A 16,566-nucleotide genomic window follows, 5' to 3' on the forward strand; every position below is an offset into this window, starting at 1 on the left:
AATGAGTAATGAAAACTATTAGCCTAAATAAAATCAATGTAGTTCACATGACCCGAATTTAATTTTTTGAAATCTCAGTCACATGATAATTTAAATTTTCAATATACGATGCAGGGCCAAGAATCATTTCATCATTTTTTTGTATTGTGAAATTCCATACAGTATTTTTGTACACTCATGCACACACACTTTCTTCTACTTTGGAATGCCAAATCATACACAGCCTGCTCGTGCTGAAATCTAGACAGACACATACTCTCCTCTGATGCACATGATGTCACCAGCTGCTTCTTTTCACACTGTGGCCCACAAGCCAAGTTCACTCAGACATGAGTAGAAGGAAGACACTTCATATGCAGCTTTTTAAAATTTTCTTATAAATCTATAATAGGTTTACATAGAGGTTGCAACGATCCTACATTATTAATTCCCAACCGCTTTCTTACTGTTAATGTCACTCCAGCAAAGCTGTTGTCAGATGTGCTTTTTGGAATCTAGTCCAAACGCACACAGGTACCCAGTATGCAGATTAGATAGTGGTGTCTCATCCAATAAGCATTTTTTATTGTGTACAATTATTAGGAGGGACAAGTTTAACTGTTTCCAATATTGGGGGTGACATGTCCCCCCTATCCCCTTGCTTCCTACGCCCCTGACAGTGCCTCTCTCCAGTCACACGTCACATAGGCCTACATTAAAATATATTCACAGGGGTATTGTTGATATCTTACAACTTTTACTTTCATATCAGATGTAGACAGAGAAACAGGAAGACAAGAAAGCACAACAGGCTTGTTTAATAGCACACATTCTGCCTCAGAGGTGGAATTCCATTCTGACAGCTAAGAAATGGTCACATACCACATCAGCTTGGATGGCCTTGAGTCCACAGGCAAGGATTTGCACCAGCTGGAACAAAAAGCAAAGCACTCCGTCATAAATACAAACAGGGCCACTCACAAATTTCTAAAGAATTTCTACCTACTTCAGTTATTTACGTTGTGGGGATCATTAATGGTCCAGTTATGAATTTGAACAACATTGTTTAGATGTTTAAAATTCATGTGCGATGTCCAGCAATTATTAAATTTCCAGGAAAATGTCATCATTTATAGTGAAATCCATAGGGTTTAAGTAAGTTTTGTCGTAAATTGTCTCCAATTGTTTTTATTTACAATGTTCGGCATTAAGATTTCCAACTTTATGCAGCATGTTTTGCTATGATGAACTGTCCTGACCTCCATAACTGCCAGGCTCAGAGAGATCTAAGGCCGTAAAAATGCCAGCTATACGCAAGACAGACAGCAGCAGCCCCCTGCCCCCTGGACTAGCAGGTTCAGTGTAGCCTGTCTTCCAGCAACTGCCTCACAATCCCAACAAAAGATCAGTGTGTGAATATCTGCAAGAGATCACCAGGACAATCTTTAATGTAGTTATTCAATCATCTACTTCAGCCACTTTTCAGCAGACGAGGATGGCAGGCAATAGTCTTTAGTTCCTCCATGTCTGTATTTGTTTTATTGCTGGCAAATTTCTTGACTTCCTGTACTTTATCATGTGCTGACCCTCCCATCCGCTGTGGAGAACAAGCAATGCCGAACCCTTGGACAGAAAAAAATATATGCCTGATAGAATGATCAATGGGAATCAGAGCTGATCCATGTGTAATTACTGTGGGGAAAGGCTTGCCTATGCAGTGGAACTACACTCCCATGGGACCACACCGTCAGCTAAAGCCGCAGGGCGGTTTATATGTGAGAGAGGGAATGGTCACATCACAGCCTACATGCTAAAATAATGCACCTGGAAACCCCTGAAAGTAAGCAGTGTATGAACATCCATCCCTATAGACAGTCAAACTGACTCTGTTTTTATTCTTAGCAGAGTTTGTGAACAGTAGGCTAATTAAAAACAAATCCTGATGGTTGGTGAGAATTTAGAAATTAAATTATACAAGAGATTTCTTGCAGTGGATTCTTTGGACAGAAGAGGGGGTTGCAGTATAATATGGTTAGTGTCCTGAGCTTGTACCCTAGAGGTTGCAGTATGATTCCCAGACAATGCAGTAAAAACTCATAAGTCATAACTTTTTTCATTAAATAAATGAAATAACAAATGTTTTGTGTTTACTCAGGTTCCCTTTGGCTAATATTGAATTTTGTCTAAAGATCTGAAACATTCAGTGTGCAATAACAGAGTAAATCAGGAAGGGGGCAAATAGCCTACTTTTTCATAGCACTGTATGTTTTGGGGATTGGGGTAAACTGGTCCCGTTTACCCGACACTGACATAATCTTGGCAGTTGGTCAGTTGTTAGTTTTAGACCCTGATTACTCAGATTAATAGGGCTGGATTTAGCTAGCTATAGCTCAGTGCAGGGCTGTGCCAGTAATCAATTAACCGAGTAACCATGGCAACATATCTCTATGACGGTATAAACAACTTCATTGTTGGTTTAAAAAAATGAATTGAATTTAATTATTTTGTGCATACCATAGCAAGACACTAGTATAGCTATTGTACTATCCCCATCGTTACACACGAGAACTTTTAAACATGCTGGGTTGTAGCACATTTATTGTAAGTTCATGATATTCTCATCAAGTAGAAATGCAGCTGATTAAAGCCATTTATTTAAGGCTGCTGCTCTGTTTACTTCTGTAGTTTTACTTGGTTTTAGTTTTATTAATTAGGCTACCTGTACGGCAAGTATGCACAATACTGTTGCTTATACTGATTGGAATGGTGAGTAGCCTAATCTATGTGCAACTAAAGAGTAATGAACGTGTGCAACACCTTGTGTTAAAATTATCCAAATGCAAACTGACGCGAGTGAAGCAAGCAAGTTTCATCCCCAGTCCGGTTTGACCGTTTACTGCGGTCTTACTACTGTTTGTTATAGGCTACTATTTGGTTAAATTTCATTCACATCCAGATATCAAAAAATTCAAAAGTCTAAGAAAAAATCCAGTGTCTCCGACTGCCCCAGGCTCTCAAATCTGAAATTTCACGGCACCTGAATCTTAACAACCAATCAGGACAACTCTCTGTCCTGCCTGTCAAACCTGTTGCGTGTTCACGGTGCTTCTAGGGCAGACAAGGCAGGCAGGACTACACAGATAATAGCAGAGCAGAGGTAACGTAACTGAAGAGACAATTAGTGCCAAAGCTAAACCTCCAAATGACGCAAAACTCCATTACTACCTTGTTATCTGACATTTAAAGGCTTCAAAGCTAGCCTACATTTTGCACTGCAATTGACATTGAGACATAGGCTACAGATCATGGAAGCCAAGACAAAGTAGTTGCTACGGTCTCGGGAGTGCTAGCTCGTCATCTTCAGTTTAAAACCATATACTATATTTTACATGGAATTCGACAACGTACAGGTCATGAAAGCAAATACATTTCTTGCGTAAAATCAGATGAAACCTGTTAGCTTGTAGCTGAGGGGATTGTGTGACTGGAGCTGGCTAAAGTTAGGCAGCATCAAAACGATACAAAACTCCAGTGCTGTCATCTTAGGTTTAAAAGCCAATATATTGCTCTAAAATAGAATAAATAAATAAATAAATAAACAGCCAAAAATGAACATTTTTGCCATATGGCAACCACCTAGCAAACACCTAGAAACACCCTGGCAACCACCTAGTAACACCTTAGCAACCATCAAGTAAGACCCCAATAGCCACGTGGTAGTCTATACCTTAGCAACCACCTAGTACACTCTAGCAACCACATGGCAATACACTAACAACACCCAAATAGGCCTACATAATAGAAACTATACTGCAATGATAGCACAACAAGCAATTCATGCTCCTTAAACATAGCAAGAAAACTCCTTTTCTAGTTAACAAAAAATTACTTTGTTGTTGGTCACAATACTCACCTGGAAAATATCTAAGTCAACATAGTGAAAATGAACAAAAGCAGTAGCGATAGTGAGATGTTTACTGTGGCAGCAGTACTGCCAATAAAAGCAAGGCTTCATAATATCCAGTCCTTGGAGACGGCCGCGGGTGCTTCAGCACCCAATACACAGAGCATAAACACAGCCATCGTTTATCAGTTTCACCCGTCTTTTCCCTGCTTTGCCATGCTCACCGAAGAGTTGATGTCACCATCGATTCAGGATGAGACTGCTTGTATACTGTGAGCTTTTTAATTAATTACCAAAATGATTTTTTTTAAATGTAGGCTATGTTGTCGTCAGTGCAAACACCACCACCACCCACGTGCACCCCTCACCCCCCTGTCCAAACCACCACCCACTAATAAAAATGTTCTTGGGGAAACACTGTGCTTGGTACACTAACCTAATGATGCAATGATAGACACAGATTCTGCTGTATACTTTTCTCCATGTGTGAAGCAGCTCTTATGCACCAAGGTAAAAATATTCTCTTTCTAAGACTAACTGACCTGCAAATCTCCACTGTAAAAGCCACGATACCACATGTCTGTATACCAAATATGAAATTAGTTCACATTACCTATATTTGCAGCTTTTATGAGTTTATCAACAACTTGATGAGTAATCTAAGGCTTCTTTTTTTACATACATTGCATTGAAATGAAAATGTTATCCAACAGTTCTTTCCTCTAACTGTCCCAGTAAGCCTAACATTGCATCCAGCAATGTGCAGCACCAACAGAAATGTTTATATTACTGATTTGTTTATTTAAAACTGGCTGCTGGTGAGAATTACAGATGCTCCAGGCAGAATTAAGCTTACACCCACCAAAAAATATGGAGGATTGATGTCCATAGTAAACACAAACTAATGTTCATTGCACATATATGGGAAATGACACTGAAACAAAAAACTGCAGAGAATATAAAGAGTAGACATGGGGGTGTTGGGGGTGTGCCATTTGCAGTGGAGAACTCATGGTCTTATGTTACATTAAACACATTTGGCAGACAAGTTAGCTACTGACGTCTGTAGCTTGCTGCCAACTCTGCTGCTGATTCATGGAAACAGTCTTCAATAAAATCCATATTCGACAAGTACAGTTGAGGCCAAAAGTTTACATACACGAAGGCTAAAGATATTCAAACTCAGTTTTTCACAACTCCGCACATTTCATGTTACCATACATTTCTTTTGGCAAGTCAATTAGGGCATCTACTGTACTTTGTTCACATCAGAGGTAATTTTTAAACAATCGATTAGAGACAGATTTAGCCTATTTCTGGCAATAGTCTGGTGCATTGTCTTACATGGCTAGAGAAGACCTTTAAACCCCCTAAAGACTGAGCTTACAGCTTCACAAAGAGCCTGCAATATTCTAGAGCAGTGTGTGAAGCAAGAACTATTCCAAAAATGCTCTCTCTGGCGGTAAGGGTGTATGACCTGCAAATCCAGCACCGCTAGTGAATATCAGTCCTTCTGTCTCAGTCTGGTACATGCTTATTAATAATCCCTGTGACATTTATTACCCTGGAAATATGTACACAGGAGCATGGGCATGAACCAGCCTAATTACACAAGATTTTGGAATGACAAAATTCATCAACATCCTGACAATGAATGAGGAGAGCACCATAACCAGAGCAATATTCATCGCAAGCCTTAGCAACAGACCCACTGCCCACTATTTCTAACTCAGCCATGTGTTGAAATGTCACATTTTTCAAACTAAACTACAAAAACAGTCTTATTTTAAAAGAAATTACAAAATGCTACACCGTAACGCATTTCTGATTCAACACTGTTATTCTGAATGAAAACCAATAGGCAACACTGAATTGTACAAATCTTAAATTACAATTCTGCACTGATTGTAAGCAATATTATGAGGAACAGGGTTTAGAGTTTATATTATGCTTCCAAGCTACCAACAAACTAATAAATAAATGTAAAAACCTTCAGCACTTTTTGTTGATTTTGTCAATGCTGTCAAAATCTGAGATACTTATAATATGTACGTTCAGAATTAGTATTCCAAACCAGGTAGGGCCTACAAGCACACAAAATGCACTTACGTTGTTGTAAATAACTACTTAGCAGACAGATGCTCGAAATAAACAACGACGTACAAGTGTACATAATAGCCTCACTTCCTGGAGGTAAAAAGCCATGTATGACATCACCAAGCCCAGGTTCACACCCATAGCGGAGTCACAATTAATACGCTACCCTTTATTAACTGCCTACTAAACTTGCAATTATCAGACAGTTTCAGCTCATATAGCTGTAAGTCGTTGTGTATTATCAAAATACATCCAAAACGTTCTCACGATTCGAAAGTTTACATAAGTCTGAGTTACCTATCTTCATCTGAGAGGCAAACTACCATAATATCCTATGAGTAAACTACCATCTTTGATTCAAATATCACAAATCATACACTACAGTACGTTCAACATGCCAGTCTGAGAAAGTCAAAAGGATGCAGTCAGGCTGTGGTAAATTTAACGGTCTATTACTTTTTTTTTCTTTTTTTTTTTTGCGTGACCCGCCCATACACAAACTCCACACCTTTCAAAACAGTACCGTTATGTGTGCTCAACCACTTAAAGATTCATGATTTTGTTTCGTCTGCTAACAACAAGTGAAACGAGGGCCTCCCTGAGCAACACTAGGAACGTAGTATAAATCGTATATTTAGGTAATAGACTATGCCTATCACTTCATTGAAAAACTCGACGATGTGGAGTAGACTAGTGTGAAAATGTATTCCACACAACATATCCGGCAAACCAATATGACGGGTTTTCCTTTCAGAAAAAAATACTAACATGTCTAGCTCAATTATATTTTCTACATTAGATAGTGCGGACTCTGTGTAAATGTAGTGCAGTTGACTTTGGTTTAGCCACTTACGAAAAGGCAAAATGTGGTATTGGGAAGATACTCGCTGACAAACTTGTGCTGTCACTGGGACGGCTGCTTTCACAAACAACGTTGATTTAATTTCACCTATAGACTAGCCTACTTACATAACAGCCGCGTAAAAAACGAATACATTCTTCAGCACGATAACGCAAAAATACACGTTTCTGTCTAGTGTTGTAATCGTATACCAGCTGCCTAATAGCTAATGTTGAACAGTACTGTAACGGCCAGACAGGCAAACACGCGGCGCAACACTCGCTTACTACCTTACTTAAATATTCAGCTTTAGCTTGCAACTAAAACTAAACAGCTTGCACTGTAAACTCACCTTACTTTTCTTTGGTAGTTAAGCGATTCCCGAAAAACAAGTTCCAAAACGGTCAGCTAATTACGACGTCTCCAATACACGTAAAGCAGAAAGAAGTATCATAGTATTCAAGTGCCATTCTTTACACACCATTTTTTAGTAATGTTCCACTTTGTCCACAAACAAAATGTTTTTTCATACTTTGTACATCCAATTTGAATCTGAAACTCTACAGTGCGAAAAATGGTGCCTTCCTAAATTATCGGCAGCCATCCAAAGCCAGGAGCAAGATTTTTCCTAAGTTTCTGTTGTAGACTACTTCGGCAGTGAATTGTGCCAGACTCCTTCACTAACTAGCTCGGGCATATGCTGACTCACTCACGCACGCACGCCCGCCCGAATCAATAGAGTTTACACAGTTCGATTGTTTTTGACCCACGGTTTAAGTACCGCTGTGAAACAACAACACCCAGTCTACCGTGGTCGGTCGTTATTTATGTCGCCCCTGTAAGAAAAAACGTAATCATACGTCACTAAATCAATTTAGTTAAGTTTTTAGACTTCTGATCATGACTGAAAAAAGGAGAATTTAGATTTAATCTGTACTACATTAAATATTACTATTATTTGATGCTTTATATTTCAAACAAACTGCAATTCTCATGAATAATTTACAATGAGGATTGTTATTCTTTGTTAGAAAGCTCAGTTAGATGCTTTATGTAGTTTACTGTACATCTGAAAACATTTTTTTTGTTGTTGTTTCCACTGAAACCCAAAATGTAGCCTATTCCCAAATCAATTTTTCCTAAGACATGTTAAACCAAAGTTGCTCATTGTTTTGGCATGACTTTCATCTTATAGCCCATTCATCTTTTGAATGCATGGGAATGTGAGGAAAACAAAATATGCTAAAGAATATGGATGTTTGTGATGTGTATCCTCTTGTTCCAAGCAATTGGGTTATTGAGTCTTCCTCAGAAAAACTAAAGAGGGTTCCAGTTCTATCTTGGGAAGTGGCTCCTTTGGCAGTATCTTAACTGAAACAATTTGATGAGAAAAGACTTGTTTGGCAGTTGGCACAGGAAAATGCCAGAGGAACTGATGTGACCTAAACATGCTTTGGAGGAGGCAGTCGTGGAAGACAAGATGCAGCAGAGCGTCTAAATTTAACAATTTTCCCTGTTTCAGGCTATTGTGATCCCATAAGTGCGCCCTCCCCCTGCCCTGTTATAGACAGGAAAGACTGGAGCTTACATCAATGGGTTAAACAAAAAGATACTCTCCGTTTAACAATGACAGGAAACCTGCTTCACAATATGTAAATATCACTTGGTCTACACATTTTTCCATCCATGCTATTTGACAAATATTTCCATGTTTCTCTGCCTTTTTGTTGCTTCTTCAATACTAAGGGATGCACAGCTGGTACGAAAATGGTGTGACACAAATATAAATGTGCTTTTTCAAGAGGAACATTGAAACATGATGATCTGTCCCAATTACAAAGTCTATAGCTGACAATCCAGTAATGCAAACTACTAGTGTCTGGTGGATGCAAAGGGCATATCTGATTTGTTTGAAGCAGCACCTTAGTCTTTCTCATTAAAAGTCCATATTTTTATAGCCTTTATTTTACTGTGAAGTCATACTGATATTTTGCAAATGGGTCAAATATATTGAAGGTCAACTTATTTGTGTCAGTTTCATGGGTTGAAATGGCTAGAAACACAGGACAAATTGGAAACCAGAACAAAAAATGAACATTATAATGGCATTGCTATTGGTTTGTTCAAATAAATAGCTAGATATTGACTATTACTAAACAAGACAAAAATCATGATTGATCACAAACACCAGCTTTCATCAAATGATTTATTAGTTCATTTAATAAGTTAATGGTCACGATAAACAGTTTTCCATTCCATCCAACTTTTTAATGCACAGCTCTCATTACTGGATTAAATAAAAGCTATAATAATACTAATGAGATAAGTTATAATATGTACTCAATGTGTACACTGAGTATTGTCTACACCATGTCTTGGCCCTACAAACTCCCTGAGCCAGTCAGAGGAGGATGGACTTCCCCTGTTGAGTCTGGTTCCTCCCAAAGTTTTGTCCAACACCCCATCCAAGGAGTTTTGGCACTGTTGCCTCCGGCTTGCTTTGTAGGTATTTAGGTCAAAGTATGCTGTGAAGTGTTAAAAAAACTACTTCATAAAATAAGCTATATAAATAAAGTTTGATTGATCAATCAGCAGAATGATTGAGTGACTGATAGATTGATCTAGGTACAGAAAGTGCAGCGGCCATGTCCTGCCAAATTTACTCTGGAGACTGGAGGCTTCAGTACTGTGCTCCCCATAGATTTAGAAATAATGGGTGTTACATGTTACAGAAACCAAGAAGAAATTAAAGCAGCTTCTTTAAGATTTAGACTCTTGTTCAATATGGCTTGGCTGCCATCTTCCTCAGAGTCAATGGAATAGCCAGTCTAATAATTGCATATATGTGGTGTTCTCAGCCAACATTTTCATCAAGCGCCACTGTCCACTGTCACAGCGACACATTGATTGTTAACAGGAGCTCCTCTGGTGCAGAACACAGCTCTGACTTTCCTCATATGATTCAGCCCACTTCCTCAGCCGTACGTCTCTTCCTGCTGTCGCCACTTTGTCACAGCACACATCCTGGACATTTCAGCTCTCTGGACTGAAAGGATCGGCCATTCTAGATCTGTACACATAAGCCGGACAAATGTTTCCACTTGTAGACAATCAAAACAATTTTTTTCTGTAAAATAGCATTTGTTAAATGAAACAATCAAATCTTGGATGGTTGCTTGAAAATCCTAGAAAAAGAATATAACACTGGAAAGAATTAAAAGCGGTTATTTTCCAGAAATATATGGAATATAGGTCACCATAGAAATCAGGTTGTGTTTTACTGTCCTTGGACATAATAACAGATACATGCATGCTGCTGCTTCTGGTACCAGATACATTTTGTTAGTTTTACATGTCATTTGTGAGGCAATTTTGAGCGAGACTGCTCCCAGTTGAAGCAAAAAAAAAAGGTACCTGAAGTATCTCAGCCTCAAGGAAATGTCAAGGGCATGTTCCTGAAAGAGAAGTCCAATTTTCCAATCAGTAAATATATATGATTTAGGCATGTTGAATTTTCTTTTCACTGACAATCCAATGTCCTTTCCAAACTTTTTTTTTGTTTTAATAAAATGCTGGTATGTTTCTCTGGTCATATTGGTCAAATCTGCAAAAACAGGAACGACAACATTTAGAAATATGTTTAAGTATTACACAATAAAAGCCATTACCTACATAAACTGGACTATTTTGATAATGTTGTCCTGTGGGTGATGTCATGGGCTCAATTTGTTAGAACAATTGACCGCTTTGTTAACTTCCTGTGTCAGATTTGTGCCTGAGTAACTTGATACACTTTGTTGGAAAACAGGATACTGAATGAGTCTTGCTTAGTTTCGCATACAATGTAATAGTAGTGGAAGGCCATGATAGGTAGAAAAAGAAAAGACGGATCAAGCTCACCTCAGTAAATAATTATGAAAAGATAATGCTTATGTAAATGAGGAAAGGATATTCTCATTGGATTTGAGGTTAACCAAGTGCCTTTTTAAGACTGTTAAATAGCACAGTACAATGGCTCTACTTAATTTTCGCCCACATTGGACTCACAGACAGTCAAGCTACACATACTATGAGTCATCAATTAGTATGTAATACATGAAAAACAAATGACCTGTTTAAAAAACGGAATTAATAATTAAAGATTAATTTAAGCATCATTTCAGACCTGTTCCGCAGTGAGGAAGCGTAGCATCTTAATTTGAACATGTAATGTCAACCTAAGACTAAACAAGGATTAACTCTCTCAAAATAACATTTGATCACTCACTGAATGGCATTAAGTCACATCCCATTAAATGACAAAATATTTTTTTTAAATGACTCCCATGAGCCAAAGTACATGATTCTAAACATATTTCAAAAATTTGCTTTAAATCATGTACACTCACATGAGAGTAAGATTCTAATTATTCTGTGGGCTTAGAAGGAGTTATTTCATTCTACATTTCACCTCGTTCCAGATATTTGTTGATTCTCTGATGACATTTTCACGCTAAAGAACTAGTTCTCAGCAAGCCGTGTCCTGTATGGTGATGCATGCATAGCCAGCCATAGTGTCACTCCAGTAGTGTTAAAGCCAGCATTTTGTTACAGGCTTTACCGCAAGTGTAAATATTTGGCCGCTCAAAAGTGAACAGAAGCTGGCAATAAACCCTTCCAAACTGATGGAGGACATTGCGGAAACAAAATCAATCCAATACCTGATTAAGCCACAGAGAAGATGACTTAGGGCTGCGTTAGGGAGAAAGATTGTGCCTGAGCACATACTATAGCTAAACAAGTGTGGGTCACCAGATAAGATAAGATGTCACCTGAAGATAGGTTAATATAAAGTATTGTATGCATGTCAAGGACACACACTTGAGTCAAATTAAACATTTTAACTCCATATTTGGACATATGTTAGGCTACATTACATTTATTTATTTTACATTTTAATGAAGGGGGATGCATCACAGAGAATGTATTCATTGGTTGTGGTTCTTGGGCCCAGAGAGCCCATAAGAGCAATTTAGATCCTTTGGGTCAAATGCAAGCTTTTTTGTTCTTTGGTCCATCTGGGTAATGGCTGGCTGTGAATTAGATCCCTTCTGTAAATGTGCAGTTCAGTGAAGCTGTTCAACAGCCTCTGAGGTAGTTTAAATATGAGCCCAGATTTCACAGTCCCCAGTCAAGCAACCTCTCAGACTAAGGGAAGGAGGAAGCTCCAGTCTCGCTCCTTGACAACTCATTACAGAGATGTTTGGTCTAATGCCCATGTGATAAATAGTATTTCCAGTTGCTTTATGCCAAAGAAATCGCCCCAGTTAAGCTCTTGCCTTATAAGCCATCCCAGCTCAAGCAGGCATTCATCCATGGAATTAAGATAGAGTAACCAGAACATTCCTGGCATACTCTCCAGCTGCAATTTGCATTTTTCTCATAGCCATCCGTGTACTTCGACTTCCATATGTAAATACATCATACATTTGCATCACAGTTTAGGTCTTCAGCATCTTGCAGTTATATATGAACTTAGATTGCCCTTGCAGTGGTGGTAAAAAAAAAAAAATTAAAAAACTTAAAAAAATTTTTAAAAAACATATTTACCTGCATTGCATTCTCAGATTGCCAGTAGACAAGACACTTGTCATTCTTTCATAAACTGAAAACTCATAAGCTGAAAATGGAGGGACTCAAAAATAGCTGTTTCTGTAAAATGGTAAAACATACGCATGCAAATACCATGAAATAAAAGCTGTTTTGTTTTTGTCTCGGATACATTGTTTGATCTTAAATCCAAATGCCTTAAGTGAACAGCAGAAAAATTACAAATTTCACTCTACCGTTATCATACTTTTGGAGGACATTGTACTGTTTACCTTTTGTTCAGCTTGCTTTTTAAGGCAAAAGGCTTCTATGCCTGCAAAGATGAATATCCCTGCTATGTCTGTACATGCTGTATGTATGCGCATAGCTTTTTAAATCAAATTAATTGTTTATTAATTATTTGACACATATGGGAGGAATGTTCCTCGGGTGCAGTGACCTTTCACATCCCTGAATTGGAGAGCGGCTGTGTTTCGATTATATTTGCACTGGCTTTTACAGTCTTCAGCCAAGAGGGACTCTGTGCTCATCTGCCTGAATGAGCAATGCCCCTTCCTGGGATCTGTTCTATTCATATCTACTGGGGAAAGCAGGACCGGTTGAACAATCAAATGTTGATGGCTCCTTGGCCAGGGTTAGAATTAGACCGAGGCTGGAGAGCAGAGTTACATAGTGGGTGGGTGGAATGCTGTCTGTGGAAGCCTAATGCTGTTGAGTTATATTTGTGCATTGGCACGAGGGGGAGATTCACAGCTCTCTAACTTCTCTCTGAACCTTCAGCATGGTCAAGGGCAGTGATACTCAAATCTGGCCCACGAGGCCAGTAGTACGGCTGGTTTTCTTTTCTACCTGATAGTTAATTGAATGAGCAATGTGACTGACTGGCCAGAGATTTAACTCATCTGGTTTTCCAGGTTTAACTCAGTCCTGATTTATATGTGAAGAATGAAAACCAGCAGTACTACTGGCTTCGAGGATCAGATTTGAGTATTTCATGGTCTAGGGTCTTTTTATCTGATTTTGTGTACAAAAAGGGTAATGTAATAAAGATAATTTTGGATATGGTTCTGTGAACAATAATTGTGAAAGTTTAGTTCTAACTTGGCATATTTTTTATATTTGGTATGCAGACATATTTAAAATACAGATGTATAGAGAGTTTACGTAAGCAACTTTTTTATGTTAAAAAGGTTTATCAGGGGAGCAGAGATGGTGCTGAAATCAATCTTTCTTTCCTTCAAATGCCAGAGGAGGTTGGGAACTGTATCAGAGAAAATCTGAAAACAGGAAAATCCGCTACAATAAACAGGATCAAAGGAACTGATCCTTGCTTCTGCCAGAGACCCACTTCCGCCTCGATGTAAAAGAGGAAATGACAGATTTTTTAGGAATTTTGTTTAAGAAGGACAGCTTCACTGTCAGCCTCGCTACAGGACTATAAATTTTCTGGGACACCCCTTTATCAGTGTCTGTTTCCACATCCTGTTTGTGGGTTTTTATTATTATCACTGCATCTTGCCTCAAGACTTGAGTTAAAGAAAACCGATTTGCAATAATATAGAACAGTTTACTATTTAGATGCAGTTGCCTGAAAGTTATATCTGGTTTTCTAATCAACAATGGGTATGTGGAATAATGTTATGATTGAACACCTGCAGCTGAGTTCTTACCTTTGTTCTATGGAGAGAGATTGGGCTCAATATTATTAACAAATGCATGCTTTATGATCCATAGGTGCTGACTCTGCATTTGTGTAACAAGTGACACACATGCATTCAGTGATGTAAGTTTGTGAGTTTCCCTTTTTATTTTTTATTTTGTTTTTTGAGACTTTCCTTTAGCTGTTTGTGCATCCCAGTCCAGTCACAAATCACAATATATATTCACAAAAAGTCACTGCTAAATACCAGAAAAGATGGGCTTTTATTGCCTCAAGATCAACTAACCAGATCACATTCATGAAACAATGAATTGCATTGGTTCTGTCATGACAATTAACAGTTGTTTTCCTGTATTTTTTTTTTTTTGTCCAGAAATACAATGATGCTAGGAAAACGGGAGTTTTTTAAAATGATTTTTTTAGAAACTCTGTTCGCCTGTCACATGCATCTGCGGGCGATATGCAACTGCTTTAGTGATTTAATGACATGGACTGTACCCCTGAACTAACATTGCCTGAGCCTAAACTGCTCTTTAATGTAACAGTGGACGGCGGTGCTGAGTTACCAAGTCGGCAGATGAAGCGTCATGCTCAGCACCCAATGCTGGATCAGGTTCGCTGCTCCTCCCCATGTGGACATCTCAGCGTGGCGAAAAATGCGGAGCTTTGTTCTTCAGTCTGAGACCGCAGCTGTGCACTTGCCCTGGGCAAGCTGTCCGTCAGCTCATCCACCAATCGCGTCTGGCCCTGGGAAAGTGTATTAAGGCAGTCCCTCGGGTTTGAGTGTAGCTGCTGGGAGCTGCTGGGAGGTTGCTGACTCACTTGGAGAAAAATTACATAAGGGTGAACATCGACCCTCTACGCCACTCTCTTCAGCACTTTGCCTCTGATAAGTCCCGGGAATGTAGTCTGATGTCTGCCCTTCCATTTTGGGGAAGGGCAGACATCTTGGGAATGTGATCCTGTCAGAAATAAATTGGACGTACCAAAAAAAAGCGCAGAGGCTCAAAAGGTTTAGCTGCTGTCTCATTACAGCACTGATAGTGAGGAATAATGTTAGGACTGGCTACTATATTCACTTTCTCTTCTTTGTGATGTTGTATTAAGTAGTAATAAAACATCAGGGGTGTGGGTGTAGTTCAACTCGCTCCGTGTGTACGCTTGCACGATAAATTGTGCGGGTGGCAGCTTTCTTAACCCAAGGTCATGGGTCAGGATTACATCTGCAATGAAGTTGAACAAATGTGAAAGTCACTGACCTTTCACCCTGCCCTTTGCTGACCTACATGATACAAGCCAGATGTAGAAGCTGCATACATTTTTTCACATTTTCAGCAGATGCACACATTCTTACTGGCGAATTGAACTAAGGCTGAATGACATATTTACAAATCTATAAAATGTTAACACTGCAGGTGTGGGGAAACTTTGCTCTAAAGTGGGGTCTCTTCTCAGCCCTTTCACTGTTTTCTTTAAATTGTTTATCTCTGGAAAGCAGTACATATCACTTCTATATAAAAGCATACGGAATTAAATTTTCTTGGAATAGATCTGTAATCACATGCATTTAAATAGAACCTTACATTGGTTCATAAAAGTAACATGATAATATTGCAATCGCTGTAAATGCATAGGATAAAGAATTAGAGCGATGACTGAACAGTCATGTTGATGATTTGAACATTTTTCCCAGATACCCTCGATCATGCAAAATGTGATGTGGATATCAACATCTGAGTGATGTGCTCTCCTCCTCTCTGTATCTGGAGTGCTTCATAAAGAAGTAACAATTTAATTCCACAAACGCTTCCCATGGACCTTTGCGAGAGACATCTGCCAATCTGCTGATTGCCCCCTCCCCATCCACCCCACAATGCCTTCAAACATACACTTCAATTTATTAATTTTACTGACATTGAGAATCATATTCCTATAGATATTGCCAATATCTTTAACCATGTCTTCTGGGAATTGCTTCAACTCAAACATCCAAAAGAAGCTAAAAAGCTCTGATACACTCATTCAGCTCTGCATTATGTGACTCTTATCAGTCAGAATGGGAGTGTCTCCCCTTTCTGACCCCTGCTATTTACCAACCACAACAGATTCATTTATAGAATCAACAAACAATCCTTCTTTTACAAGCAGTCCTCAGAAAAGCAGTGTCAATTCATAAATTAAATTTCCTTTCAGCTGGGGCAATGAGTACGGATGGGTACCGTTTAAATTTACTGATACCGGTGGGTATGGTGCCATACGGGAACTGGTGCCTAAGTGGTAACGGATTTTGGTAGCCAACACTACTAATGAAAGACTGACAATAGTAGTAGTAATAGGCTACATGTGTTTCTATGGCAGTAGCACTCAGCAGTAGTTTGTACAATGCAAGTCGGAAATGACCCAGAGTGTTTCATCACTGTCCTCCATCTGCACAGTGTTGCACATATGTGAATTACTGAAGGTGGCTGGCTCCACCACCTGGAACACACCTGCCGT

At 38.9% G+C, this 16,566-nt stretch overlaps 1 protein-coding gene and 1 long non-coding RNA gene across 5 annotated transcripts in view; both read right to left on the minus strand.

The window, feature by feature from the left end:
• The window catches only part of arhgef9a (Cdc42 guanine nucleotide exchange factor (GEF) 9a), an 89,544-nt gene extending 81,922 nt beyond the window's left edge, over window positions 1-7,622 (minus strand). For 3 of the 4 annotated variants that reach the window (XM_035432383.1, XM_035432381.1, XM_035432384.1), the window contains exons 1-2: window positions 7,174-7,622; window positions 862-909 (exon numbers count right to left, since the gene is read on the minus strand). The gene's annotated coding sequence lies outside the window, so the exon portion shown is untranslated. The remainder of the gene's footprint in view (window positions 1-861; window positions 910-7,173) is intronic. The other variant, XM_035432382.1, reaches the window with a different exon arrangement.
• A 1,465-nt stretch (window positions 7,623-9,087) lies between these two features.
• LOC118236238 lies at window positions 9,088-15,647 on the minus strand. The gene is made up of 3 exons (XR_004767002.1): window positions 14,637-15,647; window positions 10,236-10,276; window positions 9,088-9,891 (listed from the first exon to the last, which is right to left on the minus strand). It is a non-coding gene; the product is annotated as an uncharacterized LOC118236238 (long non-coding RNA).
• Between the last annotated feature and the right edge of the window lie 919 nt (window positions 15,648-16,566).

This window comes from Anguilla anguilla, chromosome 9 (genome assembly GCF_013347855.1).
Source record: "Anguilla anguilla isolate fAngAng1 chromosome 9, fAngAng1.pri, whole genome shotgun sequence".
In the NCBI taxonomy this organism is placed as follows: Eukaryota; Metazoa; Chordata; class Actinopteri; order Anguilliformes; family Anguillidae; genus Anguilla; species Anguilla anguilla.